The sequence below is a fragment of the Lissotriton vulgaris genome, chromosome 1_1 (genome assembly GCF_964263255.1).
Source record: "Lissotriton vulgaris chromosome 1_1, aLisVul1.2, whole genome shotgun sequence".
In the NCBI taxonomy this organism is placed as follows: domain Eukaryota; kingdom Metazoa; phylum Chordata; class Amphibia; order Caudata; family Salamandridae; genus Lissotriton; species Lissotriton vulgaris.
The window spans coordinates 1,370,511,648-1,370,526,550 of NC_141685.1; the positions used below are offsets into that span (position 1 = coordinate 1,370,511,648).

At 42.6% G+C, this 14,903-nt stretch overlaps 2 non-coding genes across 2 annotated transcripts; both read right to left on the reverse strand.

Annotated features, from left to right (window-relative positions):
* Window positions 1–1,456: 1,456 nt before the first annotated feature.
* On the reverse strand, window positions 1,457–1,538 carry TRNAS-AGA (transfer RNA serine (anticodon AGA)). The gene has a single exon. It is a non-coding gene; the product is annotated as a tRNA-Ser (tRNA).
* Window positions 1,539–13,268: 11,730 nt separating this feature from the next.
* On the reverse strand, window positions 13,269–13,350 carry TRNAS-AGA (transfer RNA serine (anticodon AGA)). Its single transcript has one exon. It is a non-coding gene; the product is annotated as a tRNA-Ser (tRNA).
* Between the last annotated feature and the right edge of the window lie 1,553 nt (window positions 13,351–14,903).

Consider the following 14,903-nt stretch of genomic DNA (forward strand, 5'->3'; position numbering starts at 1 on the left):
GGATCTGTTTTTAATAGACATTTTACAAAAACAACTGGTACATTTGGGAATTCTGTAAAGGAAAAACCCAACTGCCGTGACATTGCCAACCACAATGCCGTGACTCAGATTCGAACCGAGGTTGCTGCGGCCACAACGCAGAGTACTAACCACTATACGATCACGGCGAGCTACTTGGGCTCAATAACGTACAGTGACATGAAGAAATTATAATTCGGAACACTCAGGGCTACTCCTGTGATAGGCTGAATGTGTTCATTGCTTCCTCATTCCTTATACAAAGGCTTTATCTCCTCAGTGGTTGATAGGCTGAAACCGTTTCCTGGCCGCCTGCTTGTGAACTGGCAGGAGTCAAAGATCACACATACACTTGTGGGCCTGTGATGGGACACCAATGCAGAGAAACAAACCTGGCGCAGATATTCTATTCTGTTTATTAGACCTGCATCTCCCCTGTACCTCCTCAAGCCATCTGTATGTGAAGCAAGAAAGAGTTAAGGAACGGTCCATCTACACTTTTATTGGGAGGATGCTGCCGTGAGCTCCTCCCAGCTAATCACACAAACAGCAGTAAAGCAAGATAACTACACAGTTAGGGGGGACTGCATGGTTAGGTTTTTGAGGAATTATTGAAACTGACCTCAGTGACCCATAATCAGAGCTGTGGCTAATGACTGCATGCCTAATTATGATGAAGCAAGCACCATGGCTCGTAGGGGCCCCACAACACACTTTTCTTAGCTCATTGAATTAAAGTATAAACTTCTGCCATGTGTGAGTGGTAAAGGCTTGTTAATTTTGTTGCTTTTCAAATTCACGTCTGACAACAAGACGAAGGAACATTGGGGCATCAGACGCTTTGGAAAGTAGCCACCAACCGCAGAGAAAGAGAGAAAGAGGGAAAAGACAGTATGAGGTGTGGAGAAAACAGCAGCAGGTACAAGGAGCTCAAATGAGATTAATGGCGCCTCAGTAGAGCACGTAAAGGAACAGTTACAAATCTAAGAAAAGGGAAAGAAAAGACTAGGAAAAAACACAGAAAGAGCTTGTAGATGAAATTCTCTTCCAGGAACAGCAGGTTAGGAGAAATTACACAGGGAGCAGTTAAGCTTGTAACACGGGGGAGAATAGAAAAGAAAATGCAGTTTTATGAAGTGTGTTTGCCTAATCCAGCTAGCACTTTTATTTTATTTCTCTATTTGCTTCTTTTATTGGTAAAGTAAGTTTCAAGTGCATGCACAGGTATGACCGAGAGAGCCAGGGTATAATAATTTGAAGCGTTTGCACCAGCGCTAATGAAGGACGAGAGTTATAGCAAAGATATGAAAGGGGGAGCGATAATAAATATGTGATATGGCAATAGTGACACCAAAATAAGCCACCTATTTATAAAACTGACATGGAAGAAATACTAAAGGTTAACTTCTGAAATTGTAGCCGATGTTAAAAAGATTCTCGTTGTCGGCAGGATTCGAACCTGTGCGGGGAGACCCCAATGGATTTCTAGTCCATCGCCTTAACCACTCGGCCACAACAACTGACTGTAAGGTGTGTGCACATAATCTGTATGCAAGTTTTCAAGGTGTCCTACAGCAAATTCCTGATATTCTGCAATGCACTTTTAAAAAATAATGTTTTTTTCAGCAGGCACATTCTCTCGTAAAAACAAAAATTGCATGCGTATATCTCTAGTTTGGAATACCATAGGCTTGCATGCATACTCTCATGGGTCACTCAAGTTTTTTGGACCCTATTGCACTCTGTTTTCGTGCTGCTTTTAGTATATGGCCCATATTACAGAAGTCTACCATCTTTGAGTATTTGAGGCTCCTTTGTAAGTGCTTTATATTTTTTCCTGGAGGAGCTATATAATAAAGGGGTCCAGGAAGGATTGCATTTATGGAAGATAAAAGAAGGCCCACTTGTCTCACCAAATGCTGTAGAGAAACCTGATGTTTTACTCATGTTATCCTTAGTTCGTTTTTGTTAGACCTTGCATTCTTAAGGTGGTCCCAACCCCACCTTATTGCTTTTCACCTCCGCATTTTGCTGTATCTTTTTGTTGGCCTTAGGACTCTGATCACTTTATCGCTACTAATCAGTGCTGAAGTGCACGTGCTTCTTCCCTAATCAGGTGTATAATTGGAGTATACCTGACTGACAGATTTAATTTACTTGAAAGCCCCTTGTAAAGTGGTATACCATATACCCAGGGACTGATTGTGCCGCCCAAAGAAATAGCATTTCAAACCTGTCTCAAGCCTGCTACTGCAGTGCCTGTGCTGCAATGTACTGCCACTTCGACTTGGCATTTAAAACTACTTGCCAAGCCTTAAACTCCAATTTTATTACATATCAGTAACCCCTAAGGTAGGCCCTAAGAAGTCCTAGGGGCATCATGATATGCAAGTAAAAGGTAAGACATGTACTGTGGTAGTTTGTATGTCCTAGTAGTATCAAACAGTCTATTACATTTTTCACTACTGTGAGGTCTGCCCCTCTCATAGGTTAGCATTGGGTATTCCCTTATACTTTTTGGGGGGTAATTCCATATCAGAGAGGAGAAGCTTTATTTATTTATTGATAAATCCTATCTACTGGTGAGGTTGTATTTAATCTTACTATTGTATAAATGCCATTTTTAGAGAGTGAGCATTGCTCTGCACTTACTGCTCTATTTGCATGAAAACCTGTCTTCAATTGACGTCTGGATTGGGCTGCGAGAAAGCTACATATGTGCATTCCCTGTAGTCAGCCACAACACAGGTCACTCAACTGCAACTGCATTCATCTGCATTCTGATTGGCCTGGGGAGAGGTCCGCTCCCCTTACCGCAAATATGTTCAAGAACGATAATTTATGTCAGTAAGTACAGTATACCTACATCTTATAATCATGTGTGTTTAAATAATTTGTCGTTAGATCATTTAAATATTGAAAAGGATCTGTTTTTAATAGACATTTTACAAAAACAACTGGTACATTTGGGAATTCTGTAAAGGAAAAACCCAACTGCCGTGACATTGCCAACCACAATGCCGTGCCTCGGATTCGAACCGAGGTTGCTGCGGCCACAACGCAGAGTACTAACCACTATACGATCACGGCGAGCTACTTGGGCTCAATAATGTACAGTGACATGAAGAAATTATAATTCGGAACACTCAGGGCTACTCCTGTGATAGGCTGAATGTGTTCATTGCTTCCTCATTCCTTATACAAAGGCTTTATCTCCTCAGTGGTTGATAGGCTGAAACCGTTTCCTGGCCGCCTGCTTGTGAACTGGCAGGAGTCAAAGATCACACATACACTGGTGGGCCTGTGATGGGACACCAATGCAGAGAAACACACCTGGTGCAGATATTCTATTCTGTTTATTAGACCTGCATCTCCCCTGTACCTCCTCAAGCCATCTGTATGTGAAGCAAGAAAGAGTTAAGGAACGGTCCATCTACACTTTTATTGGGAGGATGCTGCCGTGAGCTCCTCCCAGCTAATCACACAAACAGCAGTAAAGCAAGATAACTACACAGTTAGGGGGGACTGCATGGTTAGGTTTTTGATGAATTATTGAAACTGACCTCAGTGACCCATAATCAGAGCTGTGGCTAATGACTGCATGCCTAATTATGATGAAGCAAGCACCATGGCTCGTAGGGGCCCCACAACACACTTTTCTTAGCTCATTGAATTAAAGTATAAACTTCTGCCATGTATGAGTGGTAAAGGCTCGTTAATTTTGTTGCTTTTCAAATTCACGTCTGACAACAAGACGAAGGAACATTGGGGCATCAGACGCTTTGGAAAGTAGCCACCAACCGCAGAGAAAGAGAGAAAGAGGGAAAAGACAGTATGAGGTGTGGAGAAAACAGCAGCAGGTACAAGGAGCTCAAATTAGATTAATCAACAAAATGTGCCCCCTCCCTCGATTGCTTCAATGTTGAGAACCCAATAAACACAAGTTAAATCAGGTCCGGTATATTTATTTATACCTCTTTTTCAGTGATTATTTGAAAACAACTACTTTTTCATGGCAGATCAATAATACAACATACACAATTATTGACAAAAAACGTTAAACTACATGGACACAATGAAATTGACAAACTATAATGTGAAAAACAGTTTCAAGTGTCACATCCCACAAGTACTACAGTGTTGAACCAAAAACGTAACAGTGAGATAATTCTAATACAGACAACTCATGAAGAACGAAAGAAGAGCCAATTAAATGCAAGAGCACATAGGCGTGAGGCAATAAATTTCAGTACACATTTAATGTATATAGTTGTCTCTTGCTGGATTGCCGACGCGTTTCAAGTTTGGGCATGAAGTTTCCAAACTCTCATCAGGGCTCTTGATTATAATCTAATGGAATGTAAAAAACTCGTTTTAATACAACCAAATGGCCTCCTAGAACATATAGAAGTACCGTTTGAATGAAGTTAAAAGTACCTGATTGTTGGTAATGGGTTGGCCTGTGTGGGTTTATATCAACGGACCGAATCCTTGATTTAGGGCTCAACCAAAAATGGCTTCTTTGACAACATCACCCTGGAACAGAGGTGTTATCATCATTTAGAGTGTGGTCCCCAGTGTACGGAATAACATCTTTACACTTTGCTAAACAATAGTAAATATTGGCGGAATCGTACCTTGAGGTGATCGATTCCGTTGTCAACAGTGGAGGCTGGGGGGCGGAGGATTATCTTTGCTTGTGAACCTGTGCATAAAAATTGTACCTTTTTATGATTGGGGAAACCTTCATGGTTTACATACAGAGGCGCTTTGCTTAGCCAGAAATAAATGTACCTTATGTTTGGGTCTTTGCAGGAAACCTCGTCCCCACTCTACTGCCCCGGCCGGGGCTGTAAGGAATCACAGGGATGTGAATTCAGTAAGTGCTTCACAGACGCGAGCAGTCGTTTGTCTGAAAGAACGCACGAGTGGTTTATTTACTATGAGGCACGCTAGATGAAAAGCTCCGGGTAGATGACCCTGGCTGTTGATTCGGCTTACCTCGGGAATCTTATTCTTTTTCTTTAGCGCAGTCGCCGCGGTGCTTCTCTGTCGCTTGCTGCAAGCAGGAAGAGGCGGCGGCCATTAACACCTACTTAAAGGGGCACCGTTCTGGAAAAACGGAGGAGTGTTGCAAAAACCGCAATGAATTATGGGATTTGGAGTTCGAGCCAAATCGTGATTCATTCTATGGTGAACATTATGATGACTTATATCTCTGTTTATAATGAAGGTTTTCCTCATGATTGCACAGGGGAGTGATGCAATAGTGCCAACGCGGCAGTGTGGCGCCAAGTCTCAAATTCTTGACAATTCAGACATGGTGTTAAGGCCCGTTAAGGTGCAATTAAATTTCAGTATGAGATACGCTTCTTTCTCAAGAAGCATCTTGTCAATGTCAGCGGGGCGCTGTACGTGGTTCATGGTGTGTAGAACAGTCCACTTGAAATCATTTTCATTGTGAGACATTTCAATGAAATGTTCTACCACCGGGGCTGTTAGAATTCTCTTTTTGATCCGTGAGCGATGTTGTCCTATTCGGAGATTAACCTGCTGATTGGTCTTCCCTATATATAATTTGGAACAGGGACAGATCAGGGCATAAATTACATTCTTCGTTTTGCAATTAGAAAACCCCAAATGTTTCCATTTAGTTCCCTGATGCTCGAACTCAACTCCCTCAATGGTGGTGCTGCACGAGACACAATTCCCACACCTATGGTGTCCCTCGACCGGTTTCATGTCCCAAAGTGCTCGGATATCATGTTTAGGTGGGGGCTTTGGGAGATCTGCTCGCACGATATGTTGACCCAGACTGCGGTTCTTTCTATACGCAAAAATGGGGCGTTGAAAGGGGCATTCTAAGTCCTCCAACAGGTGCCAGTTTTTTAGGACTGCCTGTCTCAATTTGTGGGTGTCTGGCCCGAACGTTGTCACGCATACCAACCTGTCCAGTTCCTTTTTGACATTGGTTTCCAATAGGGTTTCACGGGGGGTGCAGCGTGCCCTCTTGAATGAATTCCGAAGAAGCTTCCTTGGGTAGCCTCTATGTATCATTTCACTACAGAATGTTTGCGCATGTTGGTCGTAGTCACCAAGCTCCGAACAATTTCTTCGGATGCGTAGCATTTGTCCATACGGCAAATTCGCCTTTAGGCTTCTTGGGTGGTAGCTTTTGTGGTGGAGGATGGTATTCTTGTCAGTTGGTTTTTTGTACAACGACGTTTGGAGTTTACCCTCTTTACAGGTTACCTCGACGTCCAAAAACGTCATTTTTGTGGTGCTTGATTCGATGGAAAATTTGATGTCAGGGTGTCTATTGTTAATCCATTCATGGAACTCTGACAGTTCAATCTGGCTCCCCTGCCACAGGAGCCAGATATCATCAATGTATCTCCACCATTGAAGGATGTTGTCTTTATAGGGGTTGTTATTGTCAACAAACATGGTCTCATACTGAGCCATATAGAGCACTGCCATTTCTGGGGCATAAGGACACCCCATGGCAGTGCCCTTGATTTGCATATAAAACTGGCCGTTGAATGTAAAGAAATTCTTTTGTAAGGCAATTGCTGCAAGTTTAAGAATAAATGCAGTAGGTACCCTGTGGGGCCGTTCCCTTTTATCTAAAACCAGTTCAATGACTTCAAGCGCCTCTTCCTGAGGAATCTGTGTATACAAGGACGTAACGTCCATAGTTGCCATGATCTGATTTGATTGGTCAAACTCGATACCCTCCACCTTCTTCAAAAAGTCCGTCGTGTCTCTGAGATACGATTTCACCTCCGTCACGAAGGGCTTTAGAAAAAAATCAACATACTTGGATAGTGGCTCCAAGCAGGAGTCCACACCCGATACTATCGGGCGCCCTGGTGGTTCGGCTAGGCTCTTGTGGATTTTGGGTAGCAGATATAAAACTGGTGTGCGGGGAAATTTTTTATTCAAAAATTCAAACTCCTTGCTACCCAGAAAGCCTGCATCTCTCCCTTGTATTAGAACATCAGAAATCAAACTCTGAATCTGTTTTGTAGGGTCCTCATTTAGGGGGCGATACCATGTGGTGTTCTCGACCTGTTTTAGACCTTCAATGACATATTTTTCACGAGGCCAGACCACTACTGCACCGCCCTTATCGGCCTGTTTTATGACCAAGGTGGGATCTTCCTTCAAGCTTTGTAATGCTTGTAATTCGCCCTTGCTAATGTTCGACGGCACATATCTATTGGATTTCTCCATTTTATTTATGGAGGAAAGCATGATTTGCTCGAAGGCAATTATCTGCTTGGGGATGTTCTGATGCGGGACAAAGGTGGACTTGTTCCTTAGTCCAGTGACTTCCGTATTTTGAGTAAGTGGTTGGTTGAAGAAAAAGGCTTTCAACCTCAGTTTTCTACAAAACTCCAAAACTTCTATTTTGAGTCTGGTATAATCAGTGCGTTTGCATGGGACGAATTTCAAGCCCAGATTCAATAAGGATTCCTCTTGCGTGGTTAACGTTCGATCCGATAAATTTACTACCACATTAGGTTTATCTATGACTGGTAGAATCGTTTCCGTGTTCGCATTTGCCAAGGGGCTCTGGATTTGGCTTTTCCTTGCTGGCCTCTGTCTAAAAAAGCCACCTGCTTTCTTGGGTTATTGCCTCTGAAATCAGGGTCAGATGACCCTGAAGACGAAGTATCAGAGAAGGTAGAGAAACGATTCCTAGATCTACCCTGGAATTCGTACAGCGCCCTGCGTGACTCAGCCTGAGTGTAGTAGTCCTCTTTGAGGAACGGATATACTGATTCAAGCTTAAAAGATTTACTATCTTTCTCGTATTTTAAGGATTTGTTGTTTATAGTAATGTCCTTAAACACCTGGATATCCTTTTGGATCTTGTCAAGAAGAGTCTTGGCGTCAGTGACTGCAGGATTGTCTGCTATTGCTTTTGTTAGCTCCTCAATTTCCTCCAATTCTTTCTTACACAACCTCTGCGCCGTCTCAATGGTGTGCACCATTAAGTCTCGGCTGCATTTAGTATTGATCTGGCTGAATCCTTTTTTATATTCAGCGTCTTCCACAAAGATAACGGGGGTATTCTTAACCTGGAGACCCCAGGGAATAGTTCCACCCTGTAGATGTTTTAACAAGAAATATCCGTGTAAGTCTGTTCTGACGTGTTTTTTACAAAGACGAGTCAATTTCTCTGTCTCGTTTTGTTGCTTTGCATCGGTACTCAAGGAAATAGATCCAAACGGTGAAGAGGCTATGAGAGACTGAATATGACTCTCGCTGTAAGAAAGTGTATCTTTCTCTGCCATAATTTCTGAAGGACTCAAGGTCCTTCCACTGTGAAAGTTCTCTTGCTGCCCCTAAGTCTCTCGCGGATATAGCATCCGCTCTTAACAGCACACAAAAAAAGGAGATAGGTCCTTGGCGGGGCCGAGGGGGGGCTGGACCCTATATGGAGCTAAACAACAAAATGTGCCCCCTCCCTCGATTGCTTCTTGTTAAAACATCTACAGGGTGGAACTATTCCCAGATTCCAGATCAATACTAAATGCAGCCGAGACTTAATGGTGCACACCATTGAGACGGCGCAGAGGTTGTGTAAGAAAGAATTGGAGGAAATTGAGGAGCTAACAAAAGCAATAGCAGACAATCCTGCAGTCACTGACGCCAAGACTCTTCTTGACAAGATCCAAAAGGATATCCAGGTGTTTAAGGACATTACTATAAACAACAAATCCTTAAAATACGAGAAAGATAGTAAATCTTTTAAGCTTGAATCAGTATATCCGTTCCTCAAAGAGGACTACTACACTCAGGCTGAGTCACGCAGGGCGCTGTACGAATTCCAGGGTAGATCTAGGAATCGTTTCTCTACCTTCTCTGATACTTCGTCTTCAGGGTCATCTGACCCTGATTTCAGAGGCAATAACCCAAGAAAGCAGGTGGCTTTTTTAGACAGAGGCCAGCAAGGAAAAGCCAAATCCAGAGCCCCTTGGCAAATGCGAACACGGAAACGATTCTACCAGTCATAGATAAACCTAATGTGGTAGTAAATTTATCGGATCGAACGTTAACCACGCAAGAGGAATCCTTATTGAATCTGGGCTTGAAATTCGTCCCATGCAAACGCACTGATTATACCAGACTCAAAATAGAAGTTTTGGAGTTTTGTAGAAAACTGAGGTTGAAAGCCTTTTTCTTCAACCAACCACTTACTCAAAATACGGAAGTCACTGGACTAAGGAACAAGTCCACCTTTGTCCCGCATCAGAACATCCCCAAGCAGATAATTGCCTTCGAGCAAATCATGCTTTCCTCCATAAATAAAATGGAGAAATCCAATAGATATGTGCCGTCGAACATTAGCAAGGGCGAATTACAAGCATTACAAAGCTTGAAGGAAGATCCCACCTTGGTCATAAAACAGGCCGATAAGGGCGGTGCAGTAGTGGTCTGGCCTCGTGAAAAATATGTCATTGAAGGTCTAAAACAGGTCGAGAACACCACATGGTATCGCCCCCTAAATGAGGACCCTACAAAACAGATTCAGAGTTTGATTTCTGATGTTCTAATACAAGGGAGAGATGCAGGCTTTCTGGGTAGCAAGGAGTTTGAATTTTTGAATAAAAAATTTCCCCGCACACCAGTTTTATATCTGCTACCCAAAATCCACAAGAGCCTAGCCGAACCACCAGGGCGCCCGATAGTATCGGGTGTGGACTCCTGCTTGGAGCCACTATCCAAGTATGTTGATTTTTTTCTAAAGCCCTTCGTGACGGAGGTGAAATCGTATCTCAGAGACACGACGGACTTTTTGAAGAAGGTGGAGGGTATCGAGTTTGACCAATCAAATCAGATCATGGCAACTATGGACGTTACGTCCTTGTATACACAGATTCCTCAGGAAGAGGCGCTTGAAGTCATTGAACTGGTTTTAGATAAAAGGGAACGGCCCCACAGGGTACCTACTGCATTTATTCTTAAACTTGCAGCAATTGCCTTACAAAAGAATTTCTTTACATTCAACGGCCAGTTTTATATGCAAATCAAGGGCACTGCCATGGGGTGTCCTTATGCCCCAGAAATGGCAGTGCTCTATATGGCTCAGTATGAGACCATGTTTGTTGACAATAACAACCCCTATAAAGACAACATCCTTCAATGGTGGAGATACATTGATGATATCTGGCTCCTGTGGCAGGGGAGCCAGATTGAACTGTCAGAGTTCCATGAATGGATTAACAATAGACACCCTGACATCAAATTTTCCATCGAATCAAGCACCACAAAAATGACGTTTTTGGACGTCGAGGTAACCTGTAAAGAGGGTAAACTCCAAACGTCGTTGTACAAAAAACCAACTGACAAGAATACCATCCTCCACCACAAAAGCTACCACCCAAGAAGCCTAAAGGCGAATTTGCCGTATGGACAAATGCTACGCATCCGAAGAAATTGTTCGGAGCTTGGTGACTACGACCAACATGCGCAAACATTCTGTAGTGAAATGATACATAGAGGCTACCCAAGGAAGCTTCTTCGGAATTCATTCAAGAGGGCACGCTGCACCCCCCGTGAAACCCTATTGGAAACCAATGTCAAAAAGGAACTGGACAGGTTGGTATGCGTGACAACGTTCGGGCCAGACACCCACAAATTGAGACAGGCAGTCCTAAAAAACTGGCACCTGTTGGAGGACTTAGAATGCCCCTTTCAACGCCCCATTTTTGCGTATAGAAAGAACCGCAGTCTGGGTCAACATATCGTGCGAGCAGATCTCCCAAAGCCCCCACCTAAACATGATATCCGAGCACTTTGGGACATGAAACCGGTCGAGGGACACCATAGGTGTGGGAATTGTGTCTCGTGCAGCACCACCATTGAGGGAGTTGAGTTCGAGCATCAGGGAACTAAATGGAAACATTTGGGGTTTTCTAATTGCAAAACGAAGAATGTAATTTATGCCCTGATCTGTCCCTGTTCCAAATTATATATAGGGAAGACCAATCAGCAGGTTAATCTCCGAATAGGACAACATCGCTCACGGATCAAAAAGAGAATTCTAACAGCCCCGGTGGTAGAACATTTCATTGAAATGTCTCACAATGAAAATGATTTCAAGTGGACTGTTCTACACACCATGAACCACGTACAGCGCCCCGCTGACATTGACAAGATGCTTCTTGAGAAAGAAGCGTATCTCATACTGAAATTTAATTGCACCTTAACGGGCCTTAACACCATGTCTGAATTGTCAAGAATTTGAGACTTGGCGCCACACTGCCGCGTTGGCACTATTGCATCACTCCCCTGTGCAATCATGAGGAAAACCTTCATTATAAACAGAGATATAAGTCATCATAATGTTCACCATAGAATGAATCACGATTTGGCTCGAACTCCAAATCCCATAATTCATTGCGGTTTTTGCAACACTCCTCCGTTTTTCCAGAACGGTGCCCCTTTAAGTAGGTGTTAATGGCCGCCGCCTCTTCCTGCTTGCAGCAAGCGACAGAGAAGCACCGCGGCGACTGCGCTAAAGAAAAAGAATAAGATTCCCGAGGTAAGCCGAATCAACAGCCAGGGTCATCTACCCGGAGCTTTTCATCTAGCGTGCCTCATAGTAAATAAACCACTCGTGCGTTCTTTCAGACAAACGACTGCTCGCGTCTGTGAAGCACTTACTGAATTCACATCCCTGTGATTCCTTACAGCCCCGGCCGGGGCAGTAGAGTGGGGACGAGGTTTCCTGCAAAGACCCAAACATAAGGTACATTTATTTCTGGCTAAGCAAAGCGCCTCTGTATGTAAACCATGAAGGTTTCCCCAATCATAAAAAGGTACAATTTTTATGCACAGGTTCACAAGCAAAGATAATCCTCCGCCCCCCAGCCTCCACTGTTGACAACGGAATCGATCACCTCAAGGTACGATTCCGCCAATATTTACTATTGTTTAGCAAAGTGTATAGGGGATGTTATTCCGTACACTGGGGACCACACTCTAAATGATGATAACACCTCTGTTCCAGGGTGATGTTGTCAAAGAAGCCATTTTTGGTTGAGCCCTAAATCAAGGATTCGGTCCGTTGATATAAACCCACACAGGCCAACCCATTACCAACAATCAGGTACTTTTAACTTCATTCAAACGGTACTTCTATATGTTCTAGGAGGCCATTTGGTTGTATTAAAACGAGTTTTTTACATTCCATTAGATTATAATCAAGAGCCCTGATGAGAGTTTGGAAACTTCATGCCCAAACTTGAAACGCGTCGGCAATCCAGCAAGAGACAACTATATACATTAAATGTGTACTGAAATTTATTGCCTCACGCCTATGTGCTCTTGCATTTAATTGGCTCTTCTTTCGTTCTTCATGAGTTGTCTGTATTAGAATTATCTCACTGTTACGTTTTTGGTTCAACACTGTAGTACTTGTGGGATGTGACACTTGAAACTGTTTTTCACATTATAGTTTGTCAATTTCATTGTGTCCATGTAGTTTAACGTTTTTTGTCAATAATTGTGTATGTTGTATTATTGATCTGCCATGAAAAAGTAGTTGTTTTCAAATAATCACTGAAAAAGAGGTATAAATAAATATACCGGACCTGATTTAACTTGTGTTTATTGGGTTCTCAACATTGAAGCAATCGAGGGAGGGGGCACATTTTGTTGTTTAGCTCCATATAGGGTCCAGCCCCCCCTCGGCCCCGCCAAGGACCTATCTCCTTTTTTTGTGTGCTCAAATTAGATTAATGGCGCCTAAATAGAGCACGTAAAGAAACAGTTACAAATCTAAGAAAAGGGAAAGAAAAGACTAGGAAAAAACACAGAAAGAGCTTGTAGATGAAATTCTCTTCCAGGAACAGCAGGTTAAGAGAAATTACACAGGGAGCAGGTAAGCTTGTAACACGGGGGAGAATAGAAAAGAAAATGCAGTTTTATGAAGTGTGTTTGCCTAATCCAGCTAGCACTTTTATTTTATTTCTCTATTTGCTTCTTTTATTGGTAAAGTAAGTTTCAAGTGCATGCACAGGTATGACCGAGAGAGCCAGGGTATAATAATTTGAAGTGTTTGCACCAGCGCTAATGAAGGACGAGAGTTATAGCAAAGATATGAAAGGGGGAGCGATCATAAATATGTGATATGGCAATAGTGACACCAAAATAAGCCACCTATTTATAAAACTGACATGGAAGAAATACTAAAGGTTAACTTCTGAAATTGTAGCCGATGTTAAAAAGATTCTCGTTGTCGGCAGGATTCGAACCTGCGCGGGGAGACCCCAATGGATTTCTAGTCCATCGCCTTAACCACTCGGCCACAACAACTGACTGTAAGGTGTATGCACATAATCTGTATGCAAGTTTACAAGGTGTCCCACAGCAAATTCCTGATATTCTGCAATGCACTTTTAAAAAATAATGTTTTTTTCAGCAGGCACATTCTCTCCTAAAAACAAAAATTGCATGCGTATATCTCTAGTTTGGAATACCATAGGCTTGCATGCATACTCTCATGGGTCACTCAAGTTTTTTGGACCCTATTGCACTCTGTTTTCGTGCTGCTTTTAGTATATGGCCCATATTACAGAAGTCTACCATCTTTGAGTATTTGAGGCTCCTTTGTAAGTGTTTATATTTTTTCCTTGAAGAGCTATATAATAAAGGGGTCCGGGAAGGATTGCATTTATGGAAGATAAAAGAAGGCCCACTTGTCTCACCAAATGCTGTAGAGAAACCTGATGTTTTACTCATGTTATCCTTAGTTCGTTTTTGTTAGACCTTGCATTCTTAAGGTGGTCCCAACCCCACCTTATTGCTTTTCACCTCCGCATTTTGCTGTATCTTTTTGTTGGCCTTAGGACTCTGATCACTTTATCGCTACTAATCAGTGCTGAAGTGCACGTGCTTCTTCCCTAATCATGTGTATAATTGGAGTATACCTGACTGACAGATTTAATTTACTTGAAAGCCCCTTGTAAAGTGTTATACCATATACCCAGGGACTGATTGTGCCGCCCAAAGAAATAGCATTTCAAACCTGTCTCAAGCCTGCTACTGCAGTGCCTGTGCTGCAGTGTACTGCCACTACGACTTGGCATTTAAAACTACTTGCCAAGCCTTAAACTCCAATTTTATTACATATCAGTAACCCCTAAGGTAGGCCCTAGGTAGTCCTAGGGGCATCATGCTATGTAAGTAAAAGGTAAGACATGTACTGTGGTAGTTTGTATGTCCTAGTAGTATCAAACAGTCTATTACATTTTTCACTAATGTGAGGTCTGCCCCTCTCATAGGTTAGCATTGGGTAATCCCTTATACTTTTTGGGGGGTAATTCCATATCAGAGAGGAGAAGCTTTATTTATTTATTGATAAATCCTATCTACTGGTGAGGTTGGATTTAAGCTTACTATTGTATAAATGCCATTTTTAGAGAGTGAGCATTTCTCTGCACTTACTGCTCTATTTGCATCAAAACCTGTCTTCAATTGATGTCTGGATTGGGCTGCGAGACAGCTACATATGTGCATTCCCTGTAGACAGCCACAAGACAGGTCACTCAACTGCAACTGCATTCATCTGCATTCTGATTGGCCTGGGGAGAGGTCCGCTCCCCTTACCGCAAATATGTTCAAGAACGATAATTTATGTCAGTAAGTACAGTATACCTACATCTTATAATCATGTGTGTTTAAATAATTTGTCGTTAGATCGTTTAAATATTGAAAAGGATCTGTTTTTAATAGACATTTTACAAAAACAACTGGTACATTTGGGAATTCTGTAAAGGAAAAACCCAACTGCCGTGACATTGCCAACCACAATGCCGTGACTCGGATTCGAACCGAGGTTGCTGCGGCCACAACGCAGACTACTAACC